Raw genomic sequence first — 27,993 nt, 5'->3', positions numbered from 1 at the left:
TTTAAAAATTCCCCCAGGTTAGGTTGACTGTTCTGAATTAATGTTCTGGTATTGTGTGTGATTTGTTTAATAATAATAAAAAAAAAAGATTCAGTTTTTTGTTCCCAGCTGTAACTTAACACAAATGAATCTGATTGGCTGAAAAGCAGCATAAATAAGAGCCCACATGCCTGAAACTGGAACCACAACAGCTCTTTTACTCAGCTGGATTTAAGGGGTTCATGAACAATTAGTATCACTTTTATTTTGTGAAAAACTCAGAAATTCTGTCAATTGAACACAACAACCATTCAAATTTTTGAAGGCCTAGAAATCACTGAACTCAAGTAAATTTTTATTGATTCATAAATATTTTTACTTTAAATTACTTTGCAGACACGATAAATTACAATGTTAGTGAATTACCCATTTTTGTAGCTGGGTAATCTTGATTGTATCAGTTCAGGGTTAGTACCTTTATTAAGAGGATGACAGCAGCAGCAGGGATCTAAACCCCAAACCTTCAAATTAAAGGCAGGAGCTTTAACCACTGGGCCATATGTTGCCCCTTTCCATATGCAGCACTGGAAGTTATTTGTTATTTTTCCAAATCAACTCAATTTCCTTTTTTATCAGCCCTATGTTTTACATAGTTGCAACAAGTTTGCAGCTGTCCTTCAGAGTCCTATTGGTCCCTCCTCTGACTTGAACCCGTACCTTTAACTGTTCAATTGCTGAACCTTTGCGTCACCAGCATTATTGTACTGTATGGTATTATGGTGTATTTACAATGTAAGAAGGGGAAGGAAACTCATTAGTCAGTGTAAATTCACCTATGCAGCTGCAGCATGATCACACAGGTGTGGTAAGGGTGAGAACATGAATTCAGTAACTTAAAAGATTGAATATATGATTCTATTAAGGGTGTAAATTAAATAAAAGAATGAACACATGAATTTCACTCATTTTTATTCATTTATCCATTATCCACTGCTGCTTGTCCAATTGAACGATAGTGAGTTGTGAAATTGGCTGTGGGAAAAAAACCACATCAAGGCATTTCAGATTCCAAAGAATATAATAATACGGATGCTTTTTCAGACAAAGTACCAGTCTTTCGAAAGAAAGTGTAATAGTGACAGTGGGTCTGTACTGGGTGAGCATATTTGAGATGACTGCACTCTGTTATGATGGTCATGATTATCAAGACACATCTAATGTGTAAACTGCATAGAAACCCTCACCAACTGAACAGAGATTCAACCTACATCCAGCTGTACAGCCAGGAGAAGTGAAAAATCAACCCTACCTGTTCTACCACAATGCTGCTCCTGGTGTGATCATAACATGATATTTGGCCAGTCTTCCACCTCTAAATATAATATGCCTGAGGTTCAGTCAGATGCAGTACTGTACCTTTTCTGCAAAAAAAGTCAAATATTTTCTTTTCAGAATTTTTGTATGAACACAGCATCTGCGTCATTCTGCCTTGGCATGATAAACACACATCGTCTGAACCACTTGTCCCATACAGGGTCGCAGCAAGCTGGAGCCTAACCTGGTAACTCAGGGTGTTAGGGTAGAGAGGACACACCCAGGACAGGACGCCAGTCCATCCCAAGGCACCCCAAACGGCACTTGAACCCCACACCCACCAGAGAGCAGGACCCAGTCCAACCCACTGCACCACTGCTCCACCGCACCCCCCATGACAAACACTTCAGTTTCAAACTGATGTGTGTTTTGCCATGGTTTAATTTGCAGTTATCAGTTAGTCATTACACAGCTCCAATAACAGTTTCATGAAAATACATTTACATTTATTTATTTAGCAGACACTTTTCTCCAAAGCAACTTCCAGCGGATACTATGTAGTGTAACCGGTCCACACACCTTATTCACTCTGGAGACTTACACTGCTAGATAAACTGCTTACAATGGGTCGCTCATTCACGGAACACACGCTGTCTGTCACTCATACACTATGGGGGAACCTGAACAGCAGGTCTTTGGAGTGTGGGAGGAAACCAGAGCACGCAGAGGAACATGCAAACTCCATATAGACTGAGCGGGGATTAAACCCACGTCCTCTCGCACCACCCAGGCGCTGTGAGACATCAGCGCTACTCGCTGTGCCACCATGCCCAAAATAAGCTGCATTACTGCTTAACAGGTTGTTTTCTGGACCTCCTCTCAAATGCAGTCACTGAATAATCCTCTTTGTACATGAGTTAAGGTGAAAAAAGAGAAAAATATAGAAAATGATTCAAATATTTAAAAACTTCATCTATGATACAATTAAAATATGGGTTTATGCATAATTGTACATTTATCAAAGTAAACTTGGACAAATTTAGTACTTGCATGTAGAAGCTTATGAAAAAAAAGTGACACCACATTTGTCTGTTGATCGATTCTCCTGCAATTTGCTGCATATTGTATATTTAAAGAAATGAAGATATACTAAATATAGCCAATTAAGCACAAATAAGGTCCTACTGATAATTACTGGTAACATTCTAGAGAACACTGTGGGAGCACAGATATACATATGTGTGGGACAGAAGAAAAAAGAAAACGTTGTAGATAATTCTTCCAATACAAAAAGGAAAAACTTTGAGGAATGAATGAATGAAAATAGTGAATGCTCCAGAACCGTCAAATGAAAATAAAGAATCTCTCAATTCATTTGTTGAGCTTCTGCTAAAACAACAGATAAAGCCATGGTGAATTAAAGTTTTCCAGTAAGAAATTTATTTCTTATTATTTTTTCTATAAACAATGCATACAGTGCAGAGTCTCAGTGTATGTCTACTGGAAACATCATGCATGAAGCAGGATAGATAAACTGCATGCTAGTTATCTTCTATAACAAATCTACTTTAACATTTCTGAAAAAAAAAAAACAAATACAATTTTATATTTTACTATATTTACTTTGTTGGGGGTGGTGTGGTGGTACAGCAGGCAACTGGTGCATTTGAGCCCATCCTTATGTAGTCCGTCTCTTGACCTGCTACAGGTGCGGTCGCCTGGCAAGAGGGCGTGACAATTTCTATATATGCCATCATTTAACAAAGAATAAACAAAGCAAAGGGGGTGCGGTGGCGCAGTGGGTTGGACCGCAGTCCTGCTCTCTGGTGGGTCTGGGGTTCGAGTCCTGCTTTGGGTGCCTTGCGACGGACTGGCGTCCCGTCCTGGGTGTGTCCCCTTACGCCCTGTGTTGCCGGGTAGGCTCTGTGACCCCGTAAGGGATAAGCGGTTCTGAAAATGTGTGTGTGTAAACAAAGCAAGAGCCAGAGTTAGTTCTCATAAAATATTGCTAAACCCATGTTTTATTGGCATAATAGATAAATTTGATGTTAGGTTTTTAATACCTTGATTTATACATTCAGTTCAGTCTTCAACACCAAAAAGAAATCTAACAAATATCTGGCCAGGATCCCATTACAGGTAACTATAGATTATATGTATATGTAGCACACTGGGGCGGTCTGAAGGGGGGGCGGAGCCCAGGACGGAACAGCAGCAGCTGAACCTAATCAAGGCCTGTATTTCTTCCCCTGGTTTGACCAGTGAGAGAGAGTGAGCAGCTGATGCCAGAGACAACCCCAAGACGTGAGAGAGAGAGAGAGAGAGAGAGAGAAAGAGAGAGAGAGAGAGAGAGAGAGAGAGAGAGAGAGAGAGAGAGAGAGCACGAGGCTGCACGCAACCCCAATCACAGCCCCTCATCCCGAGCACCCTCACGAGACACCAGTTCCCTGTGTCTCCCTTTCCCCCTATCCTTTTGTCTGCTGATCCTCCCACCTTTGAATAACCCCCCCACCTCTCTAGCAACCCACATGATTGTGTCGGCACTTCTTCTTCCAGTATACTTACTGCGAATAGTTATTTATTAAATGGTCATTCTGGAAGCATTGCAGTTATGAAAATTATTTAAAGACATACTGAATAAACATATGAAAGACAGGAATAAACTAAAAAGCATATCACTACCCCACCATTGTAGAGCGCTAATGTAAGAAAATGGATTTTCCAGAACAACATCTTTCACACAGGCCAGCACAGTAGTACACTGCGCTGTGGGTTCAGATGTGGGTTTGTATTCAGCTCATGCTGTGTAGAGTTTGTATGTTATTTCTGCATTCAGGTGGGTTTCCCTCCTACAATTTAAAGATGTGTTTCAGGTGAGCTAGTGCTTCTTAATTGCTTTTAGTGTCTATGATTGCCCTGTGTTGGACTGCTGCCCTACCCAGAGTCTACCCTGGTACTTGACCTCTGTCTACAGGACAGCCTCCAAATCAGTGCAACTCTACACTGAACAACTCGTTACAGGTAAGTGTGGACAGATGGATGTAGAGTATATGACAATGAAACACATACATTCAGCAATCTATCCAACACCGCTGCCTCTGGACACCGTTGTGGCATACAGCATTGTGTGTGTGTGTGTGTGTGTGTGTGTGTGTGTGTGTGTGTGTGTGTTCGTTCGTTCGTTCGTTCGTTCGTTCGTTCGTTCGTTCGTTCGTTCGTTCCTATTCCAGCTCACACAGAGAGACTAAGTAATCATAGTAGACCCTAAATGCAGGATAGAGGGGCTCAGTGAATGTGGTGGTGAACCTGTACAGGAGAGTCAGTTCACCAGAGGAGACTCTGTAGAAGGATAGAGTGCCGGATACACAGTCCACATACAGTCCTACTCTGGGGGAGGGGGGTACAGGTATGGCAGTGCATTTCTTATTGTGCCACACAAAGTATCTCCTATCAGAGCAGCAGAGAATCCAGGACTTGTTATTGTTTCCAAGTCGACAGTCATCACTGCCTCCTTTCCTCTGGATTCCTTTATAAGTCACTCCTATTTCAGCCTCATCTCCAGTCCACTGAACCTCCCAGTAACAGCGACCAGACGGACTCCCTAGGCAGAGAACCTGGTATAAACAGTCAAATCTGTCTGGGTGATCCTGATATGTCTCCAGCTCCTCCATCCATGACACCTTCCTGTTGTCCTCAGACAGATGCAGGTGTCTGTTTGCCGTATTCGGGTCTAGCGTGAGCTTGCAGGCATCTGCAGATAAAACAGTTAAAACACAGCTTATGGGCTGAACATTTCAGTAATACCTTACTCACATTTATATTGATTTTAAAAGCACTGGTAACTAAACTGTATTACACTTTGTGGCCTCCGACCCCAACAGCACAGAAGGGAGGAGGGAGGTTAGATGAGTCACATAAACTTGCAGAGTGCCGTTTTCTATCTTCCCTTGTTCCAGAAACAGGTCAAATGAGAGAGCGAGAAGGAAGATAGGCAGTCAAGAGGTTCTTCATGATCCTGCTTCCCTCAACCTTGAGACCTACACAAGCCTTGTTACTGTCCCCCCCTCACTAGACACCATGTATTGTACAGAATTCCAAGTAAAGCATACTTGACCCTTACCCAAGTGTCTCATTTGTCCAGTATTCAAATGTACTTAGTTGTAACACATTTATTGCATTATTTCACTTGAATTAGGAAATTGATTTTTCATGTTTAATGTTAAAAATGCTACTTACACCAACATATTACACAACTGAGTGAAATTAAAAATGTAATCACTGTTCTGCCCGCAGATTTGTTTAGTTCATGTGATTAATTGCTTTGTTGAGCGGAACCTTTATTTCCGTAAGTTATACGCAATTTGTGCACATGCGCTATTTCCATGATGCGCTACTGTTGCGATAGGCATAGTGGAAGCGTCTTGAGTTCTGTGTGCTTTCCTACGCCCGTGGAAGCAATAACTGTAAGTTGTGAAGTTCTTGCAGACATTGTCTAAAATGTTTACGTGCTTTTAAGTTTGACCTTTGTAATGTAAACTCTGTTTATTCAGCCGTAACTCCACGTTACTGTTCTTGTAAAACGCGTGTGTGAGTTCGCGCTGTGTCATGCTAAGTGTGCTATCGGCAAACGATTTAATTTTAACTGGTTATTATAACGATTGTTGTAATTAGACTAAGTTTCCTTTGCTGTTTCTGTTTATTATAGTTTCACTCGCATTTTCACATATGGAGACAATAAAGGAGCAAGACGCTCATAATCCTGGCTCGTGAGAATCGAGTTTGGCTTGCTGTTAACTGCGTTAACGTACTGGGTGTGCACAACACGCAGGGAGAACAGTACAATCACTATAATAAACTCCTATACAAAACAGACATTCTTGGACTGTGAGACCGTATATAATTTTTTTGTTTTAAATTCAGATTTTATTTTAAGTACAATTTTTTTTACATATTCGGAGAGACCAGGGTTTTGACTGTGTTTATAGAAGACCACCCTCCCCATAGATTTTTCTTAAAATCCATTTTTATACTTCACCAAAGGTAATCCTAAAACATAAACTTTTTTTCAAATATTCTGTTATGCTGTGTGTCCAAAAGTGGACAAAAGGGTTATGTTCTCAAAATCAGAGCGAATATATCTATGTGAAGAGGGCAAACAAAAATAGTGCCGAAGTGAGACGAAAAACATGGAGCAGAGGCATGCTGTGTGTGTCCTAAGGCGAACTGACTAAATACACAGAAAAATGACTTAGACCAGACAGGGACACACACAGACAGGACTGGACCATGAGGCTAGAACACAAACACACTGTAAACAGGACTTCCGAAGCATGTGAGTAAACATGGACACACACACACACACATTTTCAGAACCGCTTGTCCTATACGGGGTCACAGGGAACCGGAGCCTAACCCAGTAACACAGGGCGTAAGGCCAGAGGGGGAGGGGGCACACCCAGGACGGGACGCCAGTCCATCGCAAGGCACCCCAAGCGGTATTCAAACCCCAGACCCACCAGAGAGGAGGACTGTGGTCCAACCCACTGCGCCACCACACCCCCTCGTTAAATGTGGACAAAGAATCTCTAAATAATCACTGGGAAAGGCAGTAGAGAACTGAATAAGAATCCACAACTAGATGTTCGTCTGTCACGTCTGTCATGGTGCTGGGAATTTAGTGTTCATTGGGTTCAGGTGTGTTTAATGTGATTGAGTGGCTCCAGCCATAACACCCCGTGCGTTTGCCTTGAGTCTGATTCTGAAGGATCCTGACAATCATAATAATGATAAAGGATTATTTTTGGACAAAAAATAAGGAACTCACCCCACACCAATTATTTTCTAATATCAGCTGTAAAAGCTGAAAAATCTGAGTACATTGTACAAACTGACAAAATTACAGTTGTTTTTCTAACACATGTATCCAGCAGGCCTACACTTGCCCTTTTGTTTTAGCCTATTTACGAAAAAGTGTCTTTGCACTAATGAAATTAAAAGTCATATATTAAAAAACGTTAATCTAAAAGACAGCAGATTTGTCTCACAATTGACCATTGGAAAAATTATTAAATTTCTTAAAAGTAAAAAACAGATAAATGACTCTTGGGGCAACAGGATACAGACTTAGGGCTTTTGGACTCAGTAGTCTTTATTCTGAATTTTTTAGACTATGTGAAGAGTCAGGAAGAAAGGGGTGAGGACACTTCTGGTCTCTGGTTCTTCTCTGTAAGGCCAGCAGCATCACTGGACAGGACATGGAGACGTTCGAGTCAGTGAGGAATAGGAGGTCACTGAACAAACTGCTCTCCATCACGGACACTCCATCCCACCCGCTTCACAGCACACTGCAGAGACAGCGAAGCTCATTCTCTAATAGACTCATTCAGCTCCCCTGTCATAAAGGACGGTTCAGGAAATCATTCCTACCGTTTGCAGTAACACTGTTCAACAGCTCAACTCTGTGTGACAGATGAACTATTTAGCACTATTGTTAGTTCATTTTGTTAGTATTTCATAATGATTATACTACCATTCTGCACTACCTTGCACTACATACTGTTTATATATTTATTCAGATACACTTATTTACTATTCCTCCAACTGTATATATAATTGTACATATCTTTATCTTGTATTTTTCCACTTGTTTTATATTTTTATATTGAAAGTATTTTAAGACCTGTATTCTGCTGCTGCAACATAACAATTTCCCTTGTGGGATTAATAAAGTCTATCTATCTATCTATCTATCTCTTGTTTTAGGCCAAGTCCTCTTTCAGTGTCAAGTAGGGTATCAAATAGGGATATAATGGCAAAAAACTTTTTAACTCTATCCAGTGCATTTATTAGGCTGACATGGCTACCAGGATGGTAAGCAGGTGTAGGTCTTAGTGTGCATATGTGTGATGTTCCATATATAATAATGGTAGTGGATGCAACACCATTATAAACAGCAGTCACTTCTGCTCAATCACAGCAGACCCCCCACCTACACACCCACACACACTGACTGAAGCCGCTTGTCCCAAGTGGGGTCACGGCGAGCCAGGGCTTAGCCCGGCAGCGCAGGGAGTGGGGACACACCCAGGACGGGAAACCAGTCCACTGCAAGGCACCCCAAGCAGGACTTCAACCCCAGACCCACCAGAGAGCAGGCACAGGGCAAGCCCACTGCACCACTGCATCCACCCCACAGCAGGACCACAAAAATCAAAACAGAAAATCAAAGTTAATGATGCTCCACCCACCAACAACCTAGACATGTACTGTATGTAATCACTATGGATGTGTGATGTGTGATGTGTGGAGCAGAGCACAGTGTGTTTGCTGGAGGGGAAATACAGCCCAGCAGCTGCTGTTCATCGATAACAGAGTGTTATATGTGTATAAAATAAACATGAGAGTGAGCAAGTTGTGTGGATCTGATCTCCTTAAGAAAACACTCCCAAGTGTCCTGTACTAGTGGCACAGCAGTGGTGAAGAACACACCAGTCACACAGACAGGAGGAAGAGTCACACACACCATCATCATGATCTGAAGGCAACTCTTCAGTACAAACACACTTACATTTGAGAATCCCTGATCTGATCCTGCACTGTCCACCATGATCCACACTGTAGGAGAACCAGAAGGACACAAAGTAAGTGAAAGACACAAACAGCCTGTCTATGAAATGTATGTGGAATCTCAGAGCCCTGTGACAGTGGGAGACCAATTGACACCGTAAGTACTTTACTGTTCTGACACAGTCACATGGACTTATTTGTGCAGTGGAACAAATTCTACACACATAGAAGAGTCCGTAGTAATTTAACACACAAACAGTACTTACTCCAGTGTCTCCAGTAGATTAGAAAGCAACTTCACTCCAGAGTCTCCTGGGTGATTGTAGCTCAGATCCAGCTCTCTCAGGTCTGAAGAGGAGTTTGAATGCAGAGCTGAGGCCAGTAAAGCATAGCCTTCCTCAGTGACAAGACAGCCAGACAGTCTGCAGAGAGACAAAAATACAGTTCTCCTTCAAATACACTTTATATTTGATATAATGTGGGCAAATGAGACCAAAGTTTTGGACCACATTATGAGTGAAGCTATTGGTCTTTGGTTCTTCTCTGTCTCTTATTCTAGGCCAGTCCCTCCTTCAATGTCAAGTAGGAGCTTAAATAGGGGTATAATGGCAAATGACTTTTAAACCTATCCTTTGGATCCAAAGGAAGTAGCTCTAATCAATATACTACGGGGACAACCGGTAGTGTAGTCATTAAAGCTATTGCATCCGAAGGTAACAGGTTTGATCCCCACCTCTGACTGAGGTTCCCTTGAGCAACATACTTATCCTAAATTGCTCCAGTAAAAATTACTCAACTGTATAAAAAGAGTAAATACTTGTAACCCTATCACTGAGTCATGTTGGAGAAAAGCATCAGCTAACTGAATAATTGTAAGTGAATCCCCACTGTATCAGATTTTTGTATTTAAAGGCAAATGTACCCATTTTTTATTGTTTTACAGTAGCAACCTAGAAGACATGACTACTAATAATGATCATTATTTTTTTTTTCATGAAAACAAAAAGAAATCAAAACATTTTAAAACACACATGGTAGTCTTTAATAAGGGAATTTCTCTTTGGTCATTATTTCACCATCTTTGTAAATTTATCACAGCCTTCTGAGAGTATTTCATCTGTATTTAATAGATCAACATACCTGAGTTTGACCAATCTGCAATCTTGACTCCCCAAAACTTGAGATATTATTTTCACTCCTAAATCCTGCAGATCATTGTCACTCAGATCCAGCTCTCTGAGGGGTTTGAACTCAGAGCTGAAGTCAGAGAAACACAGCCTGCTTCTGTGACACAGCAACAAGACAGTCTGTAGAGAGACACATAGAGTGAAGACTGTGTTCTCACTGATACACATATTACTGATCACGTACAGTGTTTATTCCCCAGTAGCACTGACCTCAGTATCTCCAGTTTACAGTTTTTGTTACTCAGTCCAGCAGAGAGTATCTTCACTCCTGAATCCTGCAGGTCATTGTCACTCAGGTCTAACTCTCTCAGGTCTGAGGAGTTTGAGGTGAGAACTGAGGCCAGAGCTTCACAGCATTTCTCTGTCAGTCTGCACTGTTTCAGCCTGAAAATAATAGCATTTGGAGAGAAAGTTAAATAATTTGTCAAAGTGTCTGAGGTTTACTCAGCTACAGTGCAATTTTTTCCCCTTTTAGGTCTGACTCTCAGGGTAGAATTGAATTATACAGAAACAATTTGATTTTACCTGATTAAGCACACTAACAACTCAGTGCAAACCCCTGACAGGTGACCCATGACCCAGTGTTCTAATGCTGCCAAGGTGAATTACTTTCCTGGTGAAAGACATGCTTTAAACTTCTATCCAGAGTCACTTCAAGAGAAAGCTCAAAAGCTGATTAACTCTGGTTTATCCCCATGGAGTATCAAAACTTAGCACAGGTGATGAATAAAGCTCAGACCTTTCTCTGAATAGGTCACGGGATTGTACCATTGATCTACAATCTGTCATGACCACACTTGCACCTCAACCAGAAGCACCTGGCTCTAGTTAGAGCAACCGGCTATAAAGAGCACCACTCCATCACTTCACATTTGTGGAATCACACTTGAAACAACTGTTGCCTCTTTGGTCTTCAACTTAGCTTGTCCACTCTCCTGCTTCTCTTTGCTCGCTAGCCCAACTTCATACCTCTCTGGACTGCTTGCTTCCTCCCTCGACCCCAACCTTGAATTCTTGCTCCAGCCCTGTCTGCTAATCGCCCAAATATTTGCCACCCACAGACCACAAAAACCAGCCTAGTCCTTTGGTTTTGAATAAACAATCCTGCACTTGGGTCCAGCCTCCTTTCTGTCCTCTATTTGTCTTGACACTATCAGGTATTACACTCTTCCCTAGATGGAGTATCTCCTTTTCCATGCTGAACTAGAAGCCATTGAAGCAAATGTGACCAAAGCATTAAACTTCAGAATCATTCAGCTATCCACTTCCTCAGTGTCTCCTGACTTCTTCATTTCTAAGAAAGCTGAAGGCAATCTTGCATGTATTATTGGGGATTGTATATAGTTACAACAGAGTCCTCACTCCCTGCCTCTGATAACATCTGGCCTTCAACAGGTTAGTAGTGCTAAGGACTTTGCTAAGTTCAGTAGGAGGAGCTCTTGAAACTTTATCAGAATTAGGTAACAGAATGAATAGAAAATGGATTTCAGCACCACCACAGGGCATTATGACCATCTGGTTATGCTGATTGGTGTGGCCATTGCACCATCCCAAGCTTTTGTTCATGATGTGCTTTATCAGTATGTGTTGCTGCACCTAGATCCTCATGTTTCTATGAGAAACAAATAAAGTATCTAATAGAGGTATTACAGAGGTTGTTGGACAATTGATTTTTTGTTAAAAGGGAGAAATGTCAATTTGATCAGGACACTGGAGACTGGGTTTCATTCCAAGGGATTGATATGAACCCAAAGAAGGTGTCATCTGTTTTCTCAGGGTCTCATTTAAGATGGTGAAAGAAATGCAGAAGTTTTAGGCTTTGCCTAAAACATTTATAGAGGCTTTATCAGCAGCTCTGTTATGGGTTTGAATCATGCAGCTCCCGGTCTCCTTGACTGGAAACCTATGGCTTTGCAGGAGTTTGAAGATTTTAAGAAGCAATTTACTAAAGCTCCTATTTTAAAGTACCAAGATCCCACATTACTATTTCTGGTGGAAGTAGCTGCATTAAAGGTAGGGATGGAAAATATTTGTCCAGTTTAACATGTGCATTCCCCAGCAATACTAACCTCAGGATCTCCAGGGAACAGTTTTTATTCCCAAGTCGACTAAAGAGTATCTTCACTCCTGAATCCTGCAGGTCGTTGTCACTCAGGTCTAACTCTCTCAGATGTGAGGAATTTGAGACGAGAACTGTGGCCAGAGTTTCACAGCATATCTCCGAGAGTCCACACTGGTTTAGCCTTAAGAAGACAACATTTGGATTTAAATATTCCATTAACATGTTCAAGATCTTGAAGTATATGCACTCAATCAGAAATTTAATTTCAGACAAACAACCTAAGCATTTATTTCTATTAGTTTGTATTTTATTTTATTCAGTATGAAGTGTTGACACTACTGGGGGTGTGGTGGCGCAGTAGGTTGGACCACAGTCCTGCTCTCTGGTGGGTCTGGGGTTCGAGTCCCGCTTGGGGTGCCTTACGACAGGCTGGCGTCCCGTCCTGGGTGTGTCCCCTCCCCCTCCGGCCTTACGCCCTGTGTTGCCGGGTAGGCTCCGGTTCCCCGTGACCCCATATGGGACAAGCGGCTCTGAAGGTGTGTGTGTGTGTGTGTGTGTGTGTGTGTGTGTGTGTGTGTGTGTGTGTGTGTGTGTGTGTGTGTGTGTGTGTGTATTTTATTTTATTCAGTATGAAGTGTTGACACTACTGGGGGTGTGGTGGCGCAGTAGGTTGGACCACAGTCCTGCTCTCTGGTGGGTCTGGGGTTCGAGTCCCGCTTGGGGTGCCTTACGACAGGCTGGCGTCCCGTCCTGGGTGTGTCCCCTCCCCCTCCGGCCTTACGCCCTGTGTTGCCGGGTAGGCTCCGGTTCCCCGCGACCCCGTATGGGACAAGCGGTTCTGAAAATGTGTGTGTGTTGACACTGGTTCAACTTTCAAAAAATATTTGGACAGGTGTTTATAAGTAGAAACAATCAATTTGTCAAAGTATCTCAGGTTTACACAGCTAAAGTGTACTTTTCTGTTACTTGTTTTTTTTTTTTTTTGCTGTAACTAAACAAAGTATCAATATTAAAACTGTATAATATTTCCAAAAGTCTGTATAGTGTGTAAAACTTTGTATTAACTAAATTACTTTTACACACATGACTAGAAACTTTTTCTCATGTTGGGCTCATTACAGATACAGATGAACTCAGAAAGGCAGATGTTCAATATTACAAGCAATTTTCCTGGCAATTGAAAAATAACTGTTTGCCAGATTACAGATACTTAAAATATAAATTGGCAGTTATTGTCACTGTTCCCACTGTTTATTTAGGGCTGCCCCCTAAATAAAATAATCAGATGCACTGTAAGACTCATCACCCCTGGGGAAAAAGAAGTAATTTTGGAACATGAAAGAATATTGTAAACCTAACACACACACACTTTCTGAACCGCTTGTCCCATATGGGGTTGCAGGGAGCAGGAGCCTAACATGGCAACTCGGGGCGTAAGGTGGGAGGGGACACACCCAGGACAGGATGCCAGTCCATCTCAAGGCACCCCAAGCAGGACTTGAACCCCAGACCCACTGGAGAGTAAGACCCAGTCCAACCCAGTACACCACCATGCCCCCCTAACCCTCACCCTAACCCTCCCAAATAAAATATATTTGTGGGTTGCTTCTAGGCGTGGGCCCCAAAAATCAACAACATTCACCCCAGTGGCAACAGCCCTTCATAATGAAATGTAATTCCATCCTTTTTAAATGCCACAGGTACTGTAAATGTAAATGTGTTAAGACTTACATTTATTTAGCTGAAACTTTTCTCCAAAGTTACTTGCAATTATTTCCCCATTTATAAAGCTCAGAAATTTTACTAGGGTAATTGAGAGTAAGTACCTTGCTCAAAAGTACTAGAGCCAGATATGGGAATCAAACCCGTGTGTCCAAAGGCAGCAGCTGTAACCACAATACTATCAAAATTCCCTCAGCTTTGCTTTAAAATCTTATTAAATACAGCATTAAGAAGTGCACAATGCTGATCATTACAAAAGACAAGATGTTAGACAAACTGCTTCCTGTTTCTGCAAAGGCAGCTCAGTCCCTTTACTCTGGAAACAGATTCTCAAGCTCCCAGGCCTCTGGTAGAAGACCCGAGCTCGAAGGAGTAAGATCGCCCGCAAAAAAAAAAAAAAACGGGGCGAGTGGTAAATTTTTTTTTTTTTAAATATCTATACACACACACATGTGTGTATTAAATGTGTGTACTGTACAAACAAAGAAAAAAAAAACAAAGTGAGACGAGGAACACGAAGCAAAGAGACACCCTGAGTGTCTCGTAAGGGAAACTGTACACAGAAACGCGACTTAGACCAGCCAGGAACACGAGACTAGGACAAGGGCACGGAGGACAGATGCAGACGAGACTGGAGTGCTTGCCTAGAGCCCAAACACTCTGTGAACACAACTTCAGAAGGATGTGAGTAAACATGGAACAGGAATCGAGTAATCACTAGGAAATGCAACAACTGATCAAGAATCTGCAATCTGATGTATGTCCATCACTTTTTTATGGTGCTGAGTATTTAGCTTTTATTGGGTTCCAGAATGCTTGATGCAGCTGAGTAGTTCCGGGACGACGGCTGTTGTGTTCACCTTAAGTCCATTTGCTGGAAATCCTGACAAAAACTCACTTTATACCAGATAAATATTTCTCTATATAAGGTTATTAAAAACCAAGTCAAAGTAAACAGTGAGGGAAACCAAATGAAAGATTTATCCAGGAACACAAACACACATTGCTCCTCTCTTACCTGTTCAGACTCATTTTTGAGGAAGTACCCCCTTCCTTACACTCCCTAGAGTGACTCATTTCTGAAGCAGCACCCCCCATCTCAGGACCCTGGACTGGGACACACCAGATGTGAAAATATACAGAAGAGGGCTTGTTAACAGTACACCTCTTATTGAAAATGTATTTGGGTTAATGAAACATTAATATATTGTCAATCAGATATATTTCAAGGATCTGTTTTCCTACAGGAATGAGATCCATTTCATCAAATCATTGTGTTAAAACATATTCAATGAAAATATTACTGTGACACAAGAAACCAAAGTGGTTTAAAGTATCAAATCCCATCACACAAACTTCAGCTGAAAGGTCTACCACACTTTGAAGAAAAAAAAAGCAGGGAATCAGATTGACTCATAGATGTATTGCAATCACATGACTGAGACATGGGAAGCTTTGTGTGTTTTATTCCCCTTCTATTTGAAGTGCATATAGAAGCTGCAGATGCTCACACGTCACAAAAGACAGCAATTATTCAACATTGGACACTGTACTTACAGAGCTGTTCTGGAGACTTTGACCACTGGTAAGAGCCTCAGAAGACCTTCCTCTGATCTGATTTATTTCTTCAGGTCAAACACATCCAGTTCCTTGTCTGACATCAGTAACACAAAGGCCAGAGCTGACCACTGTGCAGGTGAGAGGTCTTTTGCTGAAAGCTCTCCTGAGCTCAGATAACCTTGGACTTCCTCCACTAAAGAATTGTCATTGAGTTCATTAAGACAGTGGAACAGATTGATGGTTCTCTCTGGAGACAGATTCTCCCTGATCTTCTTCTTGATGTACTGCACTGTTTTTTCAGTATCAAATGATCTGATTTCTGTCTCTGTCAGAAGTCCTTTTAACAGACTCTGATTGGAATCCATTGAAAGGCCAAGAAGGAAGTGGAGGTAGAGGTCCAAGTGTCCATTCTTGCTCTGTAACGCCTGATCTACTGAACTGTTCAGAAAGTCAGACCAGTTTTCTGCATGAGTTGCATTCCATTCCATGTTACTGCATTTCCTGCTTTTGTGTAACAACAATGAACACAAAGCAGCAAAATATTCCTGAACACTCAGATGTACAAAGCTGTAAACCTTGGTCTGGTATAACTCAAATTCCTCTTTGAAGATTTCTGTACATACTCCAGAGTACACTGAAGCTTCACTGACATCAATGCCACACTCATTCAGATCTTCCTCATAAAATATGAAATCTCCTGTCTCAAGGTTTCTCAAAGCCAGCTTCCCTAGTTTAAGAAGGAATTCTCTATCTGAATGTAAAATTTTACGAAGCTCCATTTCTTGTTTTTTCTGATACTTTGCCTTCTTTAAACTGGACTGAAAGATGAGGAAGTGTGTGTACATCTGTGTCAGAGTACTGGGGATTTCTCCACGACCTTCATTACCAAACAGCTTCTCAAGAACAGTGGCTGAAATCCAACAGAAGACAGGAATGTGACACATGATGTAGAGACTCTTTGTTGACTTCACATGTGTGATGATTCTGTTGACCAGATGCTGATCACTGAATCTTTTCCTGAAGTACTCCTCCTTCTGAGGATCATTGAACCCTCGTATCTCTGTCACCTGGTGGACACACTCAGGAGGGATCTGACCTGCTGCTGCTGGCCTGGAGGTTATGCAGATGAGAGCAGAGGGAAGCAGATTCCCCTTAATGAGGTTGGTCAACAGCACATCCAAAGATGTTGACTTTGTTACATCAAACCAGCTCTCATTGTTCTGGAAATCTAGAGGAAGTCGACTCTCATCCAGACCATCGCAGATGAACAAAACTTTACACCTTTCAAATTCAGCTGATCCTAAACCTTTCAGTTCTGGGACAAAGTGATGAATGAGTTCTATCAGACTGTACTGTTTACTCTTCATGAGATTTAGGTCTCGGAAAGGAAAGGCAAATATGAAGTTAATATCTTTATTTGCTTTTCCTTCTGTCCAGTCAAGAATAAATTTGTGCACAGACACTGTTTTTCCGATGCCTGCAACCCCCCTTGTCAGCACAGTTCTGATAGGTGTCGTTTCTCCAGGTAAGGGTTTAAAAATGTCACTGCATTGAATGGCAGTGTCTTGTATTGCTGGACTCTTGGTGGCTGTTTCAATAAGTCTCACTTCATGTTCATCATTGATCCTTCCAGTTCCACCTTTAGTGATGTAGAGCTCTGTGTAAATGTTATTGAGCAAGACTGGATTTCCTTGCTTTGCTTTCCCTTCAAATACACACTGAAATTTCTTCTTCTCATTGTATTTGAACTTTTGGTGACATATTGTCCGGAGTTCATCTGACAAAAAAATAAATAAATAAATGAAAATACAGAAATACAGAATACTAAATACCGAATACAAAATACAGAAATAATGCAGAAAAAACATAAAAAACGAAAAGCAATTCAGTCTGCAGCATATATTTAAGTACTTTACTCTCAGATACACAGACACACACACACACCAACTGAACCGCTTGTCCCATACGGGGTCGCGGGGAGCTGCAGCCTAACCCGGAAACACAGGGCATAAGGCTAGAGGGAGAGGAGACACACCCAGGATGGGACGCCAGTCCGTCATAAGGCACCCCCAGTGGGACTTGAACCCCAGACCCACCAGAGAGCAGGACCTGGTCCAACCCACTGCGCCACCATGCCCCCCTTTACTCTCAGATAATATAACACAATAATAAAATCATTCATTTATGTTAATTACTGATCACACAGAGAGACACAAAGTTCTTACTCTTCTCCAGTGTGTCTGCAAGGTCCTTCTGGTTCATGGTCCTCAGGATGTACAGTGTGATCTTGAGAGCCCCCTCTCTGCCACACATCTTCTCCATTTCAGTTTCACTGTCCAGGTCATTGTCATCCCGAGGTTCAAATCTTGCTGGGTAATCCTGACTCAGATTCCTCTTGAACTTGTTCAGTTCATCTCTGAGGAACTTCACAGCGTTGTCCTCAAGGAGCTAAAAGAAAGTATACACGTAAACAGGAAAAATATATATTTTTCTACTATTAAAATAATTTTGAATCTTCTAAAAAATGTGTATTTTCCTCATTAAAGTGAAATAAATTTATTGTATTTGTAATTGTATTGTGGGGGGCGCAGTGGGTTGGACCGGGTCCTGCTCTCTGGTGGATCTGGGGTTCAAATCCTGCTTGGGTTGCCTTGCGATGGACTGGCGTCCTGTCCTGGGTGTGTCCCCTCCCCCTCCTGCCTTACGCCCTGTGTTGCTGGGTTAGGCCCCGGTCCCTCGTGACCACATATGTGACATGCGGTTCAGAAAGTGTGTTTGTGTGTGTGTGTGTAAAATTGTATTGTATTGCATACATTTTAATTTACTTATTTAGCTGATGATTGTCCCCAAAGCAACTAACATTACTACACTATTTGCTATTATTTATCAGTTTAAACAGCTTGACACTCTTTCACTGGAGCAATTTAGGGTAATAATCTTAAACTTGTTTGGTAGGGCTGGAGGTGGGACCTTCAAGTCTAAAGGCAGCAGTCGGGGTTATAGCTGCTACCATTAAACTTAAGTCTGGTGTTGAAAATAATCAACATTACGCTCATAAATATACAGTTTGTCACAGCTACAATCTCATGCCCAACAACTGCAGCAAGACAGGTATATAGAGGCTGCCTCAGCATCTTCACAAACACCAATTGTGCCTCATCTGACACCAGCTTGTCCCAGACTACATCTGCACCTACTCCTTGCCAGATTTGCATTAAGCACTAGAATTTGGGTCCAACACATCAGTCTCCAGTCATGGCACAGTTTATGAATGGACAATGCTAGGTTGGACACACACGCACGCACGCACACATTTTCAGAACCGCTTGTCCCATACAGGGTCACAGAGCCTACCCAGTAACACAGGGCGTAAGGCCAGAGGAGGAAGGGGACACACCCAGGACGGGATGCCAGTCCATCACAAGGCACCCCAAGCAGGACTCAAACCCCAGACCCACTGGAGAGCAGGACTGTGGTCCAACCCACTGCGCCACCACACCCCTGCGTTGGATACATTTACATTTATTTGTTTAGTAGATGCTTTTCTCCAAGGCAACTTACAATGAACTCTATGTAGTGTTACCAGCCCACACACCTTATTCACCAAGGCGACTTACACTGCTAGATACATTACTTACAATGAGTCATTCATCCATAGATCAGTAAAACACACTTTCTGTCTGTCTGTCACTCACACACTATGTAGGAATCTGAACAGCATGTCCTTGGACTGTGGGAAGAAACTCCCACAGACACAGGGAGAACATGGAAACTCCACACAGACTGAACAGGGATCGAACCCACATCCTCTGGCAGCACCCAGGGGCTGTGAAACAGCAGCGCTACTCACTGTGCCACCATGCCACAGTTTAAAATGAAAATAATATTAATTATTATTAATTATATGGCATTTAAACATAACAAGAACATATATTTCAATCATCAGACACCCTACCTTAAAAATGCTTGAGAAAACTTCTTGTTGATGCACTGAGTCGCATGCCGTCAGTGGATCACTGTTAATTAAGTATTAGAATAAATATAGAGAAATATGGGTGAAATAGCACTGGAAAGGTCAGACATAAACATGAAGAATGCAACAGCCGTATCTTCACTTTAAAGCACCTTGTATCTGTTGTATTCTGTCCTTGTTTAAAGTTGAGTGGTTTATCCATTGACTCGTCACTCTCCATGGACACACAGCTGGGTTCAGGTGAATCTGTTCTCTCCTGCTGGAATCTGTGGTCACAAATAGGAAACATCTAGTGGGACTTTCCACTTGACATCATTCTGTCCCTGTCACTTTCCATTTAAGTAGATAGCCTCTGTTGCCCATGAATTCTTGCACAAATTCTTGCAAAAACACTCACCAAACAGCCCGAACCCCCTCACACGAATAAAAATGAGAAAATTACTCAAAGAACAAACATCTAATGTATTTGAAGTGTGAGTATGACAGCTCATGTCTTACCTCTTTTGACTCATTTTGGAGGAAGTTTCCCCCTCCTTACACTTCCTAGGGGGACTCATTTCTGAGGCAGAGCGCTTCATCGTAGGACTCTAGACTGGGACACACCAGGTAAGGGTCTCTGTGGGCACCAGCTGTGCAAATATGCACAAAGCAGGTTAACACTGAACATAGTTCTTAGAAATGAAATCTGTTTTTCTACACTGTCACTGTGTCAAAATTCATGTTTCTGTGGCATGAGAAACATGAACTCATCTCAGATCTCATTATTCGTGCAGCGAAGATTAAAAGCTAATCATTAAGCATAAAAGTGAAAATAGTGACACCAGAATGTTTTTACTATCTTTATGCCCAGGTCTGCTCCAAGATGATATCTAATTTTCAAATTTACTTTATTTCTTGTGGTTATTACCGCAATAGGCCCCCGGGCCACATGTCCGGAGTGCGAGAGATCAATCGGAAATTAGAAATCAAATGTAAATAAGTGTGCGCCATTCACAGAATACAACCGCATGGCTTTTATTTTGAAAGTGACGGCTATTTTTTTTTTCAATTTACGTATGTGTGTTGTAATGACGTATTATTGTGGAGACCGAGGGGTTATCCGTCCCCTCTTTCTCCCTCGCGCGCGCAGGCTGTTATACTTGTCCGTGTAAACATTTGTGCCCTGCACGTTTTGGAGTTTAATGTTGTTTATTTTATCGTGAAGCATAACTCACCCATAGTTGCCTACAAGATATTAAACGAAGAGCTTCTATTCTTCCGTGTGTGTCTGGGTTTATATACACCTTTTTTCGGAATACTCGTGAGGATCTAGGCTAACTCGTTACCAGATCGTTAGCGCGTGCCGTAACGAGAAGGAGGGTCGAGGACATCGGTCAAAATCTGGAGCTTCAGCTGCAAAAGCGGACAATTTTGACTTTTTCTTTTGGTTTTGATGAGAGTTGTGATGCCCGCAACAGTTACTCGTCTTTGTACGTGGGTAACGAAGGAAAGTTTAAGGTTACGGAGGAGCTGGCAGCAAATGCGGTCAATGTGAAAGGGACGACGACAAGCAGGGAGAGATTTTTTTTCTCGGAGGTAAATCATCATGCATATCTGGACAAGCTGGGACTGAATTGAGACAAACTGGCAGGTGTTAGAACGGATTGTTGTCCAAATCTGACGGGGAACCCAGAAATTGGTATTTTTATCCATCCATCCATCCATCTTCCTCCGCTTTTATCCGGGGCCGGGTCGCGGGGGCAGCAGTCCGAGCAGAGTACTCCAGACCTCCCTCTCCCCGCACACCTCCTCCAGTTCCTCTGGGGGAACCCCAAGGCGTTCCCAGGCCAGCCGGGAGACATAGTCTCTCCAACGTGTCCTGGGTCTGCCCCGAGGCCTCCTCCCAGTGGGACAAGCCCGGAGCACCTCCCCAGGGAGGCGTCCAGGAGGCATCCGGAACAGATGCCCGAGCCACCTCAACTGGCTCCTCTCGATGCGGAGGAGCAGCGGCTCTACTCCGAGCTCCTCCCGGGTGACTGAGCTCCTCACCCTATCCCTAAGGGTGCGCCCAGCCACTCTGCGGAGGAAACTCATTTCTGCCGCTTGTATCCGCGATCTCATTCTTTCGGTCATGATCCAGAGTTCATGACCATAGGTGAGGGTAGGAACGTAGATCGACCGGTAAATTGAGAGCTTCGCCTTACGACTCAGCTCCCTCTTCACCACAACAGACCGGTACAATGACCGCATTACTGCGGACGCCGCACCGATCCGTCTGTCGACCTGCCGCTCCATTTTTCCCTCACTCGTGAACAAGACCCCAAGATACTTAAACTCCTCCACTTGAGGGAGCAACTCCCCCCTAACCCGGAGGGAGCAATCCACCTTTTTCCGACTGAGAACCATGGCCTCGGATTTGGAGGTGCTGATTCTCATCCCCGCCGCTTCGCACTCGGCTGCAAACCTCCCCAGTGCACGCTGCAAGTCTTGACTTGATGAAGCCAACAGGACCACATCGTCCGCAAAAAGCAGAGACGAGATCTCGCGGCCACCAAAACAGACACTCTCCGTTCCCTGACTGCGCCTAGAAATTCTGTCCATAAAAATAATGAACAGAATCGGTGACAAAGGGCAGCCCTGGCGGAGTCCAACATGCACCGGGAACAGGTCTGACTTACTGCCGGCAATGTGAACCAAACTCCTGCTCCGGTCATACAGGGAACGAACAGCCCGTAGCAACGAGCCCCGAACCCCATAATCCCGAAGCACCCCCCACAGGATGCCACGAGGGACACGGTCGAATGCCTTCTCCAGGTCCACAAAACACATATGGACTGGTTTGGCAAACTCCCACGAACCCTCCAACACCCTAGTGAGGGTATAGAGCTGGTCCAGTGTTCCACGGCCAGGGCGAAAACCGCATTGCTCCTCCTGAATCCGAGGTTCGACTATCGGTCGGATTCTCCTTTCCAGTACCCTGGCATAGACTTTCCCAGGGAGGCTAAGGAGTGTGATCCCCCTGTAGTTGGAACACAATCTCCGGTCCCCCTTCTTAAAAAGAGGGACCACCACCCCGGTCTGCCAGTCCAGAGGCACCGTTCCCGAACTCCACGCGATGCTGCAGAGGCGTGTCAGCCAAGACAGCCCCACAACATCCAGAGACTTGAGAAACTTGGGGCGGATCTCATCCACCCCCGGAGCCTTGCCACCGAGGAGTTTTTTGACTACCTCAGCAACTTCAGCCAGGGTAATGGACGAGTCCCCCTCCGAGTCCCCAGCCTCAGCTTCCTCTACGGAAGGCGTGTCGGAGGGATTGAGGAGATCCTCAAAGTACTCCTTCCACCGCCCGAGAACATCCTCAGCTGAGGTCAGCAGCGCACCACTTCCACTGTAAACAGTGTTCGTGGAACACCGCTTCCCCCCTCTGAGTCGCCGGACGGTTTGCCAGAATCTCTTTGAGGCCGACCGAAAGTCTTCCTCCATGGCCTCACCGAACTCCTCCCAAGCCCGAGTTTTTGCCGCGGCGACTGCCAGAGCCGTGCTCCGTTTGGCCCGTCGGTACCTGTCAGCTGCTTCAGGAGTCCCATGAGCCAGCCAGGCCCGATAGAACTCCTTCTTCAGCTTGACGGCATCCCTTACTTCCGGTGTCCACCACCGTGTTCGGGGATTGCCGCCGCGACAGGCACCGGAGACCTTATGGCCGCAGCTCCGAACCGCCGCACCGACAATGGAGGAGCGGAACATAGTCCATTCAGACTCAATGTCCCCCACCTCCCTCGGGACCTGGTTAAAGCTCTATCGGAGGTGGGAGTTGAAGACCTCTCTGACAGGGGCCTCCGCCAAATGTTCCCAACAGACCCTCACTATGCGTTTGGGCCTGCCAGGTCTGTCCAGCTTTTTCCCCTACCATCGAATCCAACTCACCACCAGGTGGTGATCAGTTGACAGCTCAGCCCCTCTCTTCACCCGAGTGTCCAAGACATATGGCCGAAGGTCAGAAGAAACGACTACAAAGTCGATCATCGACCTCCGACCTAGGGTGTCCTGGTGCCAAGTGCACTGATGGACACCCTTATGCATGAACATGGTGTTCATTATGGATAAACCGCGACTAGCACAGAAATCCAATAACAACTCACCGCTCGGGTTCAGATCAGGGAGGCCGTTCCTCCCAATCACGCCCCTCCAGGTATCACTGTCGCTGCCCACGTGGGCGTTAAAGTCCCCCAGTAGAACGACAGAGTCCCCAGTGGGAGCGCTTTCCAGCACGCCCTCCAGGGACTCCAAAAAGGCCGGGTACTCTACACTGCTCGCTAGGCGCATAAGCACAAACGACAGTGAGAGACCATTCCCTGACCCGAAGGCGCAGGGAGACGACCCTCTCGTTCACCGGGGTAGACTCCAACACATGGCGGCTGAACTGGGGGGCTATTAATAAGCCCACACCAGCCCGCCGCCTCTCACCTTGGGCAACGCCAGAATAGTGGAGAGTCCACCCTCGATCGAGTAGAGTGGTTCCAGAACCCAAGCTGTGAGTGGAAGTGAGCCCGACTATATCTAGACGGTATCTCTCAACTTCCCGCACCAGCTCAGGCTCCTTCCCCGCCAGTGAGGTGACATTCCAAGTCCCAAAAACCAGAGTTGGCCCCCGAGGTTTGGGTCGGCCGGGCACTCGGCCCCGACCACCGCCCAAATCACAACGCACCGGCCCCTTACGGTTTCTCCGGCAGGTGGTGAGCCCACCGAAGAGCGGCTCCACGTCATGGCTTCGGGCTGAGCCCGGCCAGGCCCCGTGGGCATAGACCTGGCCACCAGGCGCTCGCATGCGAGCCCCCCCCCCAGGCCTGGCTCCAGGGTGGGGCCCCGGTGACCCCATACCGGACGGGGTAAACGGACGCCTTGATTTTTTCGTCATAAGGGGTTTTTGAACCGCGCTTTGTCTCGTCTGTCATCCAGGACCTGTCTGCCATGGGAGACCCTACCAGGGGCATGTAGCCCCAGACAACATAGCTCCTGGACTCATTCAGGCACTCAAACCCCTCCACCACGATAAGGTGGCGGTTCACGGAGGAGTGGTATTTTTACACGTGTATTATTATCAGGAGATGTTGTGTAAGTCAGTGCTAAAAAAAAAAAATTACCAATGTTATTGATGTTGTAACTAAAAAAAAATAGTTAAATTCATCAGGGCATGAGCACTGAATCAGAGATAGTTTGTTGCACTTTTCTGTTTCCCCCTGTAGTGTGGATAATACACCCAGCGATGTTCAGCTCAATCTCATTGACCTGCAGTCTGATACACTACTGGCAGAGCACTTTTAGTCAGTATCACTGCTGGATTTTTACTCTTCTCTCAAAGAGGAGAACTTTCCACACATGAGGAGGCATGCTCAGAAGATGTTTGTTCCCTTTGGATCTACCTACATATCATATGTGAACAAACATTCTAAGTAATGATATTCAGCAAATCCGGATACAGATCCTCTCTCGCTCATGATCACCTGTCAGCTGTCCTTCGCATATCCACCTCAGACATTCACCCAGACTTCAGTGCACTTGTTCAAACCCAAGACAGACTGGATTTTTCCTCACTGAACATGAAAAAGGAACTGAAAAACATCCAAAGCATGCACGCACTTTCAGAACCGCTTGTCCCAGATGGGGTCACGGAGCCTACCCGGTAACACAGGGCGTAAGGGGACACACCCAGGACGGGACGCCAGTCCGCCACAAGGCACCCAAGCGGGATTTGAACCCCAGACCCACTGGAGAGCAGGACTGCGGTCCAACCCACTGCACCACCACACCCCCTCACATCCAAGGCACTTATTGCTTTTTGTATGAAGTTAATTAATTGCTGGTCTTTAACATACTGCAAAACATACATATTTTCAGCATTATTTTTGTGAAGGTTAAAAGTATGTTATGTTAAAAATAAAATGAAACAGTGGTATAACGATTGGCTTTTTGACTATTTTTTACTGCTATATTTGACCTACTCCACATTTTCATACCCTTATTGTAACATGCATTCCTATGCGTAGCATCTAATCAAAACCATATAATTTACTGCTTTTTTTAAAGCGATAAAATTAGTATTGATCAGAATTAAGTTCAGCCTATTGGTTCGGCCCTCCACAACAGTCCTAGTTTCTCATGTGGCCCCTTGGGAAAATTAATTGCCCACCCCTGCCTTAGAGTACATGGGTTTGAATGTGGCTCAGTCTGTGTAGAGTTTGCATGTTCCCTTGCTGTTTATGCAGGTTTCCTCCTGCAGGTCAGGTGAATTGACTTCTCTAAATCGCTCATAGTGTGCATAGCTATCAAGAGACTGGCGTACCCCTCCTAGCTTTCTGCACAGTGATTCCGAGATATGATCTGGACATCCAAGACAAGCAATTAATGAAGGTGAGTGAGTGAGAGTCCAGTAACTCACATGTTACACTAGAATGACTGAACAACATCTATACAGTTTTAGTCAATCAGGTGATAGTCGGAGGTTTAATCTGTAAAATTTTATGTTTTTGTATTAGTAAGACACTCATCTAAATTCAACTAAAGAAAAGATTTGATAAAATGCAAAAATGTAAAGTACCCAACAGTTTTAAAAATTCACTGCATTAATGTGAACTGGAATACAATCAGTACGAACATTTTTTTTCCTGTTTTTGTTGTTCTTTGCTATTTTTCCCATCTGTACCATTAAAAATGAAAGTGGAAGTTCAAAAATGTTTCCCTTCAAACAAGAAAGCTGCAGAAAAAATTAAAAGTTATTTTTTAGTATTGTAACACATAGTTATCCTCCCAATTTTATTAAATCTGAGTACATACCTTCGAAACTAGTGTGAATATCCACAGAATATGCTTTTTTTGCTGGATTTCTTTGCAGGCATCTGTCTTTGAAAATGGCAACCAGGAAATATTCATCTGTTGTTGTACTTACCTGTTTAATTCCCCTGCTGTAACTTAACACCAATGAATCTGATTGGCTGAAAAGCAGCATCAGTAGTAAATGATCACCCACATGCCTGGAACTGAAAAGCACAACAGCTCTTTTAGACATCTTTATTTGATGAGTATATTAACTAATCAGTCGCATTTTAATTCTGTGAATAATTTCAGAAATTCTCACCATTTAGTCTAAAGTCCCTCACAGTTTTGAAGGCCTAGAAACTGTAAATGAAATAAATTTTATTGATTCACGATTAGTGGGGGTGCAGTGGCGCAGTGGGTTGGACCGGCTCCTGTTCTCTAGTGGGTCTGGGGTTTGAGTCCTGCTTAGGGTGCCTTGCGATGGACTGGCGTCCTGTCCTGGGTGTGTCCCCTCCCCCTCTGGCCTTACGCCCTGTGTTGCTGGGTGGGCTCCGTGACCCTGTATGGGACAAGCGGTTCAGAAAATGTGTGTGTGTGAGATTCACAATTATTTCATATTCACACAAACTGTCTGAAACCACTCGTTCCAAGCAGGGTTGTGATGTTTCTAAGACCTACCCAACAACACAGAGTGAAGGGCTGAAAGGGGAGGGGACACAGCCAGGAAGGGACACCAGTCCATTGCAAGACCCCCCTGAAGCAGAACTTCAACCCCAGACCCCCGGAAAGCAGCCCTGGCCAAACCCACTACATCACTGCACCCCCTTATTTTATATGTCCTTTTTTAATTTATTTATATAGCAGATGGAGGGGGGTGCGGTGGCGCAGTGGGTTGGCCCGGGTCCTGCTCTCCAGTGGGTCTGGGGTTCGAGTCCCGCTTGGGGTGCCTTGTGACGGACTGGCGTCCCGTCCTGGGTGTGTCCCCTCCCCCTCTGGCCTTACGCCCTGTGTCACCGGGTAGGCTCCGGTTCCCCGCAACCCCGTATGGGACAAGCGGTTCAGAAAATGTGTGTGTGTGTGTGTGTGTGTGTGTGTGTGTGTATATAGCAGATGCTTTTCCAAACAATAACTTACAATGTTAGGATATTTAATTGACTCATTTGTACAGTGCATGGGTTGCAGTGGTGTGGTGGGTTGGGCCAGGTCCTGCTGTTCGGTGGGTCTGGGGTTCGAGTCCCACTTGGGGTGCCTTGTGACAGGCTGGCGCCCTGTCCTGGGTATGTCCCCTCCCCCTCCGACCTTCTGCCCTGTGTACCAGGTTAGGCTCCGGTTCCCCGTGCTCTGTCTGGGGTGAGCCAGTTCGGGTGGGCCTTGCTCAGGGTTTTTCCATCCGTCCATCCATTTGTACAGCAGGGTAGACGCAAGACCTCTAACCATTAGGACATATGCAATGAGTTATATATGTACATCACAGGACTTTAATTCAATGTTTGCCTTTTTCTTTGCCCAAATCAACTCAAGTTGCTTTTTATCAGCTGTATGCTTCATTCAGTTACTACAGGTGACACATTTCCTTCTGCACAACTAGCAGCTTCATTCTTGCCTTTATTTGTGGTACAGCTAGTTATCAGCGTTGCCTGCATTGCAAATTATACTTCCACATTTTTCTGATGTGAATTTTTAATGTAATCTTATAGCGTAACGCTAAATGATCAGAGCCAAGATAAGCTGTTTGCAGATATTCTAAAGAAAATGAAACAATGTAAGATGCTGCTTGCATGAATATTCAAATCCCACACGGTAATTCTTGGTAGAGCCACTTTTTGCTAGTCAGTGAT

The 27,993-nt window shown here is 44.1% G+C and overlaps 1 pseudogene; it reads right to left on the bottom strand.

Moving 5' to 3' along the window:
* Positions 1–4,514: 4,514 nt before the first annotated feature.
* On the bottom strand, positions 4,515–26,271 carry LOC108930659 (NACHT, LRR and PYD domains-containing protein 3-like; annotated as a pseudogene).
* Positions 26,272–27,993: the final 1,722 nt, after the last annotated feature.

Source organism: Scleropages formosus, chromosome 6 (genome assembly GCF_900964775.1).
Source record: "Scleropages formosus chromosome 6, fSclFor1.1, whole genome shotgun sequence".
Classification (NCBI taxonomy): Eukaryota; Metazoa; Chordata; class Actinopteri; order Osteoglossiformes; family Osteoglossidae; genus Scleropages; species Scleropages formosus.
The sequence above is the reverse complement of the archived record's forward strand: the minus strand, read 5'-3'. Positions and strand labels throughout refer to the sequence as shown.